Here is a 13,088-nt window from a genome sequence, read left to right as displayed (position 1 = left end):
AAAAAAAAAAAGTTGAGAATTTAGAGGGTTAAAATGTTGTGGGGTTGTTAACCAATGTCATAAAACAGCATGTGTGCTACTGTTACATGAGAAACTATCTGTTCTGTAAGCCTTCACCTGAAGTACAATAAAATATTTAAAAAAAAAAAATCAGAATCAGGGTTTGGTCTGAGACTCTGGATGTGAACACAAGGCGTGAGCGTTAATTCCGGGATCATTCTAGATGAGCCATAAATTAATAAGCCAAACTCTTCTTATAGTAAGAAGACTTTTCAAGCCCACATCTTTTCTTGCTATGTAGTGCATCTTCTATCACTGTTTTTATTTTTGTGAAGAGTAACCTTTTCTAGCACTTTTACCAAGATGTCATCTACAAGAATTTTAATTGACTAGTTTGAATTGAATTCTCTTCTTGCCAGAATTTTCACTGACTAATTTAAATTGAAATTCTCTTCTTCTTACCTGAATTGCAATGAAATCTCCTTATTGCCTGCTTGTATTCTCCATCCTCTTTGCACGTCTGCCTTTCATTTGTCTTCCGAACCACAATACTTGGTCATTTACTGACAGAAAGCACCTAGAACTATAGAGTGTCAAGTCAGAAGGAACAGAATGAGAAGCATTAGCATGCTCCACTCTGTCCCCGAGTGCTGGAACCTCTGCTGGCACAGTCTCACCAGTGGGAAAATCGCCACCTAGAGAACTTGGAGCCTGCTAGTCAGTGAGTGAAGCCTCATCATTGTATAGCTAGTTAGTGGCTGTCGAGAGCAGAGCCCAGGAGGCAGGTATCCAAGCACCTACTTTCAGCCTGAGGAAGCTGTCTTAGTTATCTAGTCCTGCTGTAAAAGAAATACCACAAATCGGTGGCTTTAAGGAACAGAAATTTATTTTCTCACAGTTCAGGAGGCTAGATGTCTGAATTCAGTGCACTGGCTCTAGGGGAAGGGCTACTCTCTGTCAGCTCTGGGGGAAGATCCTTGTCTCAGCTTCGGTAGCCCCTCCATTCCTCGGTTCCTTGGTGATCCTTATGTAACATCTACCCCTGTGTGTGCTTGCTTGTCTCTGTGTCTACATTGCTCATTGTTACTCAGAAGTGATTAGGTCTAAGGCACACCCTACACTGATAGGGCCTTATTCACATAAAAAAAAGAAAAATTATTCCCAAATGGGATTACATCCACAGGTATAGGGGTTAGGATCCCAACACATATGTGTTGGGAACACAATTTAATCCATATCAGAAGGGACCTACCTGAGGGATAAGTCTTCATTCATTTATTTATTTTTCCCGTTTTTTGTTTGTTTGTTTGTTTGTTTTTTCACTTAATGAGCAAAGACAACAGAGAGCATTGAGCACTTGGCACCAGGGCACACACAAGAGATCAGTCAACACTCATTAATTGACTGATTAAAGCCACCAACCCCCAGATGTTCACATCCACCCTGATGATAAAACCCAAGAAGGTATGCCTCCCATGCACCATGATTCCCCTTCTCTCCTCTTGCCCCTGCCCAGCCCAGGAAGGAGCAGTGCTGAACAACTTAGTGACACATAAGGGCTGTCGGCTTAGTGACCAAGGCGTGTAGCGGAAGCCAAGAAAATGGAAGAAAGGGACAGGGTCGCAGTGGGCATAAGCCTGGAGGGAAGAGAGACAGGTGTTTGACAGGATTGGCATCATCCTCACAATCATGCCCCCCACTTGGGTCTCAAGGACTGCTCTCCTTTTCTTACCTTTTGGCTCCTGCAGAGAATAACCTTTTGTCTTATGTCTCATGTCTTATTTAAAAAGACGGATGCACACAGATGTGTGTACTTATGTATACACACTCACATAGGTTCTTGCATGTCTATTTAATTATTTGAACCATATTAACACCTAGCTTGAAACTGAATGCTGCAGAATAGAGCCACTCAAACTCCGTGCCCCCAGGGAGCTTGCACTATGGAGTTACATACTCACTGGGGTAAGGGCCAGCCTCAGCTTTAGGTGGATGCCTGTCTTAGTTTCCGTGTGCTCCCATAACACAAATACCACAAGTCGGTGTCTTTAAACAACAGAAATGTATTTTCTTACAGTTCTGGAGGCTTAAAGTCCAAATCAGGGTCTTGGCTATGTCGATTCCTTCTATGTGGCCACTCTCCTAGTTTCTGGTGTCTCCCAGCAATCATTGGCATTGTTTTGCTTGTAGAAAGGTCCTTATGTGGCATCTGTCTTACCCCTGTTTGTATATCTCTGTATCCTTTCTGCTCTTTTAATGACACCACTTAGAAGTGCTTAGGTTTAGGACCCACGCTACATCAGTATGACCTCATTAACATAAAAAGGAAAACCCCTATTTCCAAGCAGGGTCATATTTATAGGTAGGTACAGGGGTTAGGACTACAACACATATTTTTAGGGGACACAATTCAGTCTATAATAATGCCCTTATCACATGGGGAATCAGGGGCAGCAAGGAGGAGTGTGCTGTCGCAGAATGGGGCGAGCAGTTAGGGTCACGTAACAATGTATGTATAAAATTTTGTATGGGAGACCAACTTGAAACATAAACTTCATTTAAACTACAACAATTAAAAAAAAAAGCCCTTATCAGACTTTCCTAAGAGCCAAAAGGGCTCCAGCCTGCTTCATCATTTCTCCGCCTCTCCTCCACCTTTAAGTCTTACTCTAGCAAGTCTTCATACTTGTTAGAGATACCATCTCAGCCTGCAGAGGTGTTTTCAAACCCTACATACCCACACGGTTCTTTTGAAGATCAAAGGAGATATTAAATATGAAAATTTTTTGAATAATTTGAACATTTGAGCTAATATTATTGCTTTACACTTCAATGGGTATATACAATAGAGCTCACTAGCATACCTGCAGCTGAGAGGAAGCAGAATGTAGTAGTAATCAGCGTCTAACTGACCACAGCACGAGAAGTGTGAGGGCTGAGCAGCAATCAAACTGTAAATACATGAGAAACCATAAGCATCAGATTCCCAGAGTGAATCAGGCCATGTGACTAAAAACCGCTTTGTTTTGCTTTCTTTCCTTTATTTGGTGATATATTAAGGAAGCCAAATGCAAATTGTGTGTATTCTATAGGCCCAGGTACCGGTTCTCTTTTTATCAGGAAGTTGAAAGTACTGGTTGTCCTAGCAACAGAGGCCTGGTTGCAGGAGGGGTAGGAGGTTAAGGTCGTTTACAGCTTGTTCTGAGGAAGGGTGAAACAGTCACGCACAGCACTAACCAGAGGAAACTGCCTGTTCCCTAAAGTCGTTGTGGGACTTCCTGCCAGAGCACCCGATACCCCAGTTCACACATGGGCCCTCACCTCAAAGTCTTTCTGTAGATGGAGATGGGAGGGTTTGTAAATGACGGACCAACTGCCTCCCAGGTCAAATCCAAACTCCTTCCTGTTAAGTCTGGGTAACAGACTGCAGGCAGCAACAACACTGGATGTTAAGTCAGGAATTTCTGCATTTAAAATCCTGGCTCTGCTGCTTGAAAGCTGTGTGGCCCCTTCCCTGGAAGGTGGAGAGAGTGCATAATGCCCTCTGGCTGTGAGGACCCGTCCATTTTAATTTTTTTTCCTTTCCTTCCCAGTTACCCGGGACCCTTCCCCACTCCTCTTGCACTCCCAGCTGAATCTCAAAATTCTCTTACTTTATTTTGCAGAGGAATTTAGTTTTGTTTCATTTTTGCTCTCAGACCAGTTTCTAGGATCTAATTTTTCAGAAATAAGTGACAATCCAAGTGTTTTGCTTAAAAAAAAAAGAAGAGCTCTCCAAGAGAAATTCTGCCTCTAGCTTTTAAAATACCATGCTTTCTTTTTTTCCCCTCGGAGATACATTAGTTTTTCACTCCACACTTCCCTTGTTTCTCAAGATGCCATACATAGTATGAACGAGACAGCCAATTGGGCCCACCATGTTCTGCACAGACTTCACTGGTCCCCAGTGCACTGCTCCCTTCACAGGCCATTATTTATGACCGGAAACCATGACCCCCACCCCATATCCCTTTATGTCCTTCTTTCCATTAGCTTATTTATGAAGTCTTCCATAATCACCGTGCCATTGTGTTGGCATCGTATCAATACGTGTTTATTATATACCCCTCAAGTCAAGCACTAGACACAATGGAAAAGGGAAGGAGGGAATTACTTTGCAACAAAATTCCAAATAACAGGCAACTTCAGGTGTAGAAATTGTCCATCACCAGCCCACCACCATGCTACTTCTTCCCTGCTGAAAGAATTCCAATCTTTTGACTTTAGGAAGGGGAGACCCCTTACCCTGGCCATGAGAAATGAATTGTAATTTGCCTAAACAAGAACATAGTAATCTTATTCTTCTTAATTTGGTTACATGACCTAATTCTAGCCAATGAAGTATAAGGGGAAGTTTTCTGGTTGTAGCTTCTAGGAAAGCTTTTACTTTCTGGGTAAAAAGAAAGCAACTCAACTGGCAGGGCCACTTTTGTCCCTTTGTCATTTTTTCTTTTCTGAAATACAGCCATCTTGGGACCATGAGGCAAAAGAAAAAGGACAAACAATCTGTTACAGTATGGTTTAACAGAAAGATAGCAAGAGTCAGGAATACCAGTGGCAACTTTGAGCAGCTGAGCAACCAGCCTTGGTCTAACCAGTTATGTGAAACAAATAAACCTCCATTTGTTTAAGTCATTGTAGTTGGGTTTTCTGTTATGTATACATAACCTAAATGCAGTCCTAACTGATACTTAGTACTTGCCCTCAGGAAACAGTTAATGGCTCAGGCCATACATCTTGGCAACACTCTTGATTCCAAATCTTGTGCATCAACAAATCTAGCCCATTCTATCATCAAAATATGATCTATATTTCAATCACTTCTCACTGTTCCTCCTGTCATCAATCTGGTCTAAGCCACATTATCTCTCACCCAGAATATTGCAGAATTCTCCTAATGGGACCATATGTGTCTATCCCTTCCCTCTTCTGCCTATTTTCAACCCAGCAGCCAGAATGATCCAATTAAAATCTAAGTCAGATAGTATCACTTCTCTGATCAAAACCCTACAATGGTTTCCCATGTTATTCAGAGTAGAAGCCAAAGTCCTTAAAATGACTTACAGGGCATCTATGTGATTTAGCTCCACAGTGGATTCAAATCCTGGTCTTGCCATTTATTATTTGTACAATAACCTTTCCGAGTCTCAGGTTTTTCTGCTGTTAAAGGACCATAATAATAGCACCTACTTTATTGAGTTGTTGTGAGGATTAAGTGAAGTGATATACTTTTACTTTAGTTCCACGAATTTTTTCTGGGACTCCAGTTATATGAGTATATTGGACCTCCTGATATTGCCCCAAAGATCACTGAGACTCTGTTCATTTTTTCTATTCTAGCCTTTTATTCCTCTCGTTTTCTATGGTGTAGATAGCTTCTATTACTCTGTCTTCAAGTTCACTGATACAGTCTTCTGCAGGATTTAATCTATTGTTAAGCCCATCCAGTAAATTTTTCATTTTAAATATTGGATTTTTCAGCGCTTGAAGCTTCTTTTTTAAAAAATTTTATTTATGTTGTTGTTGTTGAGAATATACACAGCAAAACATACACCAATTCAACAGTTTCTGCATGTACCATTTAGTGACATTGATTACTTTCTTCCAGTTGTATAATCATTCTCATCCTCCTTTTCTGAGGTGTTCCTTCCTCAATAATATAAATTTACTGCCCCCTAAGGTTTATATCTAATCTTTTGAGATGCTGTTGTCAATTTGATCCCGTATAGATAGTTCTTAAAAGAGTATAATGCTCAAGACAGACATTTTTTTACTAGTTAAGCTAGACTGTTGTTTGGTTTTAAGAAGACTTCAGGGTATATTTTTAGTTTGAGGTTTAAAGATTATCTCAGGGCAATAGTTTCAGGGGTTCATCCAGCCTTCATGGCTCCACGAAGTCTTGAGTCCATGAGAATTTGAAATTCTGTTCTGTATTTTCCACCTTTCAATCAGGATTCTTCTATGGAATCTTTGATCAAAATGTTCAGCAATGATAGCTGGGCACCATCCAGTTCATCTGGTCTCTTGGCAAAGGAGGCAGTTGTTCATGGAGGCAATTAGTCACACATTCCATATTCTCCTTCTATTCCTGACTCTCCTTCTTCCTTTGTTGTTCCATGTGAAGAGGGACCAATTGTGCCTTGGATGGCTGCTTGCAAGCTTTTAAGACCCCAGGCTCTATGCAACAAACTAGGAGATAGAACAGAAGCACTAAACATGTTATTAGGCCAGTTAACTGGGAAGTCCCATGAAGCCATGACCCTAAACCTCCAAACCAAGAAACCAGATCCCTTGAGGTTTTTGGTTGTAAATAAGCAGACTCAGCAGCTACTCTTTTTTTTTGTCATTGTTGTAAATATATCAATCACACAACTTTTGCCAATTCAACTTTTTACAGATGTACAACTTTTTTTAAATTTGTACTTTAGATGAAGGTTTACAGAGCAAACAAGTTTCTCATTAAACAACTAATACACACAATGTTTTGTGACATTGGTTGCCAACCCCACCACATGTCAACACTCTCCCCTTCTCCACCCTGGGTTCTGTATTACCAGCTTTCCTGTCCCCTTTTGCCTTGTCGTCCTTGCCCCTGGGCTGGTGTGCCCATTTAGTCTTGTTTTGTTTTATGGATCTGTCTAATCTTTGGCTGAAAGGTGAACCTCAAGAGTGACTTCATTACTGAGCTATAAGGAAGCTCCATTTTTTTATGGCTTTTATTTCTCACTTCATTATATTCATGTTTTCTTTTAAACCTTTGGACATATTTATAATAGCTGCTTCAAAGCTCTTGTATGTAAATCTCTGTTATTCTGGATCTGTTTCAATTGACACATTTTTCTCCTAGTTATGGATCACATTTTCCTGTTTCTTTTCATATCTAGTAATTTTTTATTGGATGTTGAACATTGTGAATGTTATGTATCAAATGTTTAGATGTTGTTGTCATCCGTCTTAGTTATCTAGTGCTGCTATAATAGAAATACCACAAGTGGATGACTTTAACAAACAGAAGTTCATTCTCTCACAGTCTGGAAGGCTAGAAGTCTGAATTTGGGGCACCGGCTCCAGGGGAAGGCTGTCTCTCTTTGTCGGCTCTGGAGGAAGGTCTTTGTCATCAATCTTCCCCTGGTCTAGGAGCTTCTTAGCACAGGGACCCCGAGTCCAAAAGACATGTTCCCTCCTAGTGTTACTTTCTTGGTGGCATGAGGTCCCTTGTCTCTCTGCTTACTTCTCACTCCTTTAATCTCTTGTGAGACAAAAGATGATGCAGGCCACACCCCTTATATCTGATCAGGACTGTGACCTGAGTAAGGGTGTTGCATCCCAACCAAACCCTTTTTAACATAACCTAATCTTGCCTCATTAACCACAGTCAGAGATTAGGATTTACAACACAGAGGAAAATTACATCAGGTCACAAAATGGAGGACATCCACACAATACTGGGAATCATGGCCTAGCCAAGTTGACACACATTTTTGGGGGACACAATTCAATTCATAACATCATCCTTTAAAGAGTGATAAAGTTTTTCCTAGCGAGCAGTTAATTTACTTGCAGATCAACTTGAACTTTTCTTTTTTTTTTTTAGTTTTTTAATTGTGCTTTAGGTGAAAGTTTACAGTGCAAATTAGTTTTTAACTTAAGCATTTTGGAGCTAGTGTTTGAGATTGTTAGGTCAGGTCTAGAGTCTTCTTTACTTTAGAGGTAGTGTAAAAGTAGATTCCAGCTCATGGTGACGCCACGTATGTCACAGTAGTCTTGTGCTCCATAGAGTTTTCAATGGCAGACTTTTTGGAACTAGATCACCAGGCTTTCCTCCAAGGTGCCTCTGGGTGAACTTGAACCTCCAGTCTTTCAGTTAGCAGCCAAGTGTGTTAACTGTACTACCCAAGGACTCCTGTACTAAGGTTTAATCCTCCTGAGGTCCTGCTTAAATTTCTCAGTTTCTCAAGAAGGACTTTCTACTCTGACTGGTCTTAAATTGAATGTCTCCTAGCACCATGCAAGCTCTAGTGGTTGTTTAGCTTTCAGCTCCCTCGTGGTGCTTTATTCTTTGATAAGTGTTCTTTGCCAACTCGCTTCCAATACCTTCTATGCTCCACTCAGACTAGCTGGAAAGGGTCTTTCAGACGCAAATACATCAGACATTTAAGAGGAACTGAGACTTAATCTGGAAGAAAGATGTGGCAGTCAGCTTCTGTAAAGATTTATAGCCTTGGAAACCCTAAAAGGTCACTGTTAGTTAGAACTGACTTGACAGCAGTGGTTTTGGTTTGGGAGACCCACTTACCCCATCGAGAGCAAGTAAGATGGGCTTTCTGATTCTCTCCACACTGACATCTGCTTCAGATTGATTCCAAAGGCCCTTCCACCAGCATGCAGTAAGATTGGACTGTGTCTGTGAAAGTGTGTGGTGAACAGCAGCACCTTGGCAAATGAGATTCATCAAAATATAGAGCCATCTTCTGTAGCATGAGCCCCTGAGGATAGCTTTGTTCTCATCTCTGGCTGATACTCACCTCCTCTCTTCCTTCTTCCTCCCCCGACTCTCGATTCTGTAGGTCTGGCAGCCCTTGCTCAGGACTGACTAACAAATTAGAGGCACTTTCAGTCCCCAGCCCCCATCCTTGAAAACAGGAAGGCAAGAAGCTCTCAACCACATCCTGTATTTGAGCAAAGTTCCCACAGGTGGTTCAACCTAGGTAAAACTTTATGCAAGATCTTTCAGCTTGCAGCTAACCTACAAACCACCAATCTGGGCTCCTAAGAGGTCATTCACTCATTCACCAGTGATGGACTGAGTTCTTATTGTATACAGGGGCCATAACAGATGCCGAAGTACAGACGAATCATCCATCCATTAATTCTTGCAGTTGTTCATGTAAAAAAAAAAAAAAAAAAGCCAAACCTGTTCCCATCAAGTCAATTCCAACTCACAAGAATTTAATAAGATTCTATTTTGTTTGAAGCACAAGTCCTGAAGATATGGTGAGGAGCAAGAAACAGTCTTGACCTCAAATTCCACATAGTGGAAGTGTGAAAGGTCAGTCCGTTATGAAACCAGTTTATTACAGGCCAGTCTGTCACACAAAGTCCAGAAGAATGTACAAAAACAGTTTTTTAGTTTAGGTTTAATATCTTCTCATGCATAAAGGGCTCCCAGTTTGTTTTCTTCCTTCTTAGTTCTTCACTGGAGTCCCTGAGTGATGCAAATGGTTAAGGTTCTCCTCTGCTAACCAAAAGGTTGACAGTTCAAGTTCACCAAGGTGCCTCAGAAGAAAGGCCTGGAGATACACTTCAAAAAATTAGCCATTGAAAACCCTATGGAGCACAGTTTTACTCTGATACACATGGGGTTGCTATGAGTCAATTCGGCAGCAACTGGTAGTTCTTCACTGGGCCTGGGTCTTTCTATGTAGGCTCCCTGGGTCCTTCACAGATCCACTCCTTTCATCAGGGAGCAAATACCTCTCTCAGGAGCTGTCCTCTCTTCTCGCTCCCCCAAGAACACCTGACCTCTTTTAACCTTTCTCTTCCTGCCTTGTCTCTGTAGATGGGCCTCTCTTAGCACAGATCTCTGTGTTCTTATGCTGAGATATGTTAAGAGAACCTGTCTCCTTCTCTGCCTTGAGGCCCATTAAGACCTGTTACACCAAGTTTAGACCTGAACCAGGTGTCAGGAATAGAGGTGGAGGGTGCCAGGCCTCAGAAATGTGAGCGTGCATGTGTGTTGGGGCAGATAAGAAAAAACCATTTAGCCATATTTGGGGCAGAGCATTTCATTCCTTTTCCTGCATTTTCCCCTTTGGCCTTCCCTGGTGTTCTCTCTGCTTCCTCCTGTTGGGCCATTCCTCTTTCCACAGTGAGCAAGGTCATAACATCATCCCTCTCTCCCTACCCATCCTCCTAACTTCTCTGAGACATCTGCATCCCAAGAAAAACAGAGATTGCGGAAGACAGTACCTGCCCAGCACAGCAAGTGCAGCGCTGCCTGCCAACCACCACCAGAGGGAGCTACTTCCCCGGCCTCCTGCTGTGGGGGCACTTCCCTAATCCCAAATCCGGGCTTGGTGCTTCAGAAGCACTGCAGGGCCCTGGACCTGAAACCTTGATGGCCTAGTGGTTAAGTGCTGTGGCTGCTAACCAAAAGGTCAGCAGTTTGAATCCACCAGGCGCCCCGTGGAAACTCTATGGGACGGTTCTACTCTGTCTTATAGGGTGGCAATGAGTCGGAATCGACTCGACAGCAGTGGGTTTGGGTGACAGTGCTTCAGTTTAATAACCATCCTTCATGTTCATTTCCTTCTTCTGGCAGATCTGGGATCTACACTTCCTCCTCAAGCAAATCCCTAAAGCACATTTCTGACCCAACATTTGGTTAGTAAATATATTTTTTCCGTCCATTAGAAACTACTGAAATCCTATTCTGAGTATTGTAGTAAACCCTTGCTTTACTAAGCTCTAACTCAGCAAATGTGACTATCTCAAGATAGGCTCAAACTTTAGCTTATCCCAGCGTTCCCACCTCTAACTGCAGCTGGCATAGCACTGGTCCAAGGACCACTATTTGGGAACAATTGCCCTATAAAATGTACCCTCTCCTCATCTGCAAAATGGCCTGACGAACTCTAAGGTTATTATCAGCTTTAGTATCCTATAGTTAGGCAACCATACCAATGACTAAATTTAACAATTCATCTTATTTTATTATCTTGAGGCTATAAGGAAACCTGGTGGCGCAGTGGTTAAGCAGCTTAGCTGCAAACTGAAAGGTTGGCGGTTTGAACCCTACAACTGCCCCAAGGGAGAAAGATGTGGCAGTCTGCTTTCATAAAGTTTACAGCCTTGGAAACCCTATGGGGCAGTTCTACTTTGTCCTATAAGTTGCTATGAGTTGGAAATTGACTCAATGGCAATGTTTTTTTGTTGTGTTTTGTTTGTTTATGTCACATCTAACTTATCTAGGAGGGCCTTTTAGATATGGTCCCATGCAAAAGAAAATGTTCTCAGAAAATGTGTGTGATATAATATAATGTTAAAAATTTAAAAAGCAGAAATAAAAGTTTAAAATGTACAACAATATTCAAATGTGCATATAATCAATGAATGGAATACAGAGGTAGAGAATAAAAAAAACAGACCCAAATACATCTGGGAATCTGTATCATTGTGGCATTTCAAATTGGTAGGGACAAGATAAACTTCTAATAAGTGATACTGAGATATCTAGGAAGCTATTTACCAAAAAAAAAAAAAAACTGGATCCACATGCATTTTTAAAAATTAATTCCACATGGGTCAAATATTAAAATGTAAAAAGTAAATCACAAAGTATTAGGTGAAATCACAAGTTTAAATATATATATACGTGTGTGTGTGTGTATATATATATATATATATATAAACTCTTGGACCAAGACACCAAAGCCTGAAGCCATAAAAGAAAAAGACTAAGTATTAATTATATACAAGTTAAAACTTCTATGGCCACACGTACCAAAACCAAAGGGTAAAAGAAAAACTGGGAACCTATATTTGCATCATGTTTGATAAAGTTCTAATTTATTTAATATATAAATACAGGGCTAATTTATTTATCGTATAAAGAACTCTTCCAAATTAAAAAAAAAAAAGAGAAAAAGCCAACAGAAAAAGGGACAAAGAATATACACAGGCAAGCGCCCTGACAAAGAAATACAAATGACATATCAACATAAACAATCACACTTACTCAAAATAATGCAAATTAAAACAATGAGGCAACAATTCACCTGTCCAACTGGCAAAGATAACAAAGTTGAATGATGTACAAGTTTTGCAGTAGCTATCAAAATTAAAAGAAACCCTTGTGGCACAGTGGTTAGAGAGATTAGCTGCTAACCTAAAGGTTGGCAGTTCAAACCCACCAGCTGCTCAGAGGGAGAAAAATGTGGCAGTCTGCTTCTTTAAAGATTACAGCCTTGGAAACCCTATGGGGCAGTTCTGCTCTGTACTATAGGGTCGCTATGAGTTGGAATCGCCTTGGAAACACTATGGGGGCAGTTCTACTCTGTCCCAGTTCTACTCTATCCTATACGGTCACTATGAGTTGGATTCGACTTGACCGTAGTGGATTTCATTTGGGTTTTTTTAGTAAAATTGAAAAAGGCAAAGGCCCTTTGAACCATCAGTTCCATTGTTAGTGATTTGTCCTATAGACAGACTCCTACATATGTAAAGAATAGATATTTTCATTTTAGTATTGTTTTAAATAACAACAACACAGAAAATCTAAAGATAACCCAAATGATGACCAGTAAGAGATGGGCTAAATAAATGATATAGCCACACCATGGAATACAATGAAGCGAGTAAAGAGAATGAAATAGGTTGGTGCCAGTTTGGAAGGATATCTAAGGCATATTAAGTATGGGGCAGGGGGAGGGAGAAGGGAGTATAGAAAATGAATATATTAAGCTCTTATTTATACACAAAACTAGATTTCTTAAAGGGTAAACAGGTGTGACTGGTACATTGAACTAGCAGGACTTATGGGGTATAATCATCAAAGCAATTTTATTTATTTATTTTTATTTTTTATTGTACTTTAGAGGAAGGTTTACAGAACAAATAGTTTCCTCATTAAATAGTCAGTACACATATTGTTTTGTGACATTGGTTAACAACCCAAGACGCGTCAACACTCTCCCTTCTCAAACTTGGAGGACCTTTTTTTTTTTGGTGAAAATATTCATAGTCAAAGTTACCACCATTTCAAAAGTTTCTACATGTACAATTCAGTGACATCAATTACATTCTTCCAGTTGTGCTGCTATTCTCACTAACCTTTTCTGAATTATTCCATCACCATTATCTTCAACTCACTGTCCCCTAGGCTTCCCATTAAACCTTTTGAGTTGCTGTTGTCTATTTGATCTCACATAGATAATTCTTTTTTTTTTTTCTTTTGTACTTTAGATGAAGGTTTACAGAACAAATAGTTTCTCATTAAACAGTTAGTACACATATTGCCCTATGACAATTGTTAACAACCCCATGACATG

The 13,088-nt window shown here is 40.5% G+C and overlaps 1 long non-coding RNA gene across 1 annotated transcript; it reads right to left on the bottom strand.

Moving 5' to 3' along the window:
* Positions 1–467: 467 nt before the first annotated feature.
* Positions 468–8,615, bottom strand: LOC111821253 (uncharacterized). The gene is made up of 3 exons (XR_002824708.1): positions 8,565–8,615; positions 2,865–2,951; positions 468–583 (listed from the first exon to the last, which is right to left on the bottom strand). It is a non-coding gene; the product is annotated as an uncharacterized LOC111821253 (long non-coding RNA).
* Between the last annotated feature and the right edge of the window lie 4,473 nt (positions 8,616–13,088).

The sequence above is a fragment of the Trichechus manatus genome, unplaced genomic scaffold, assembly GCF_000243295.1.
Source record: "Trichechus manatus latirostris isolate Lorelei unplaced genomic scaffold, TriManLat1.0 scaffold00073, whole genome shotgun sequence".
NCBI classification, from domain to species: Eukaryota; Metazoa; Chordata; class Mammalia; order Sirenia; family Trichechidae; genus Trichechus; species Trichechus manatus.
This window is presented reverse-complemented; position numbering and strand designations above follow the sequence as displayed.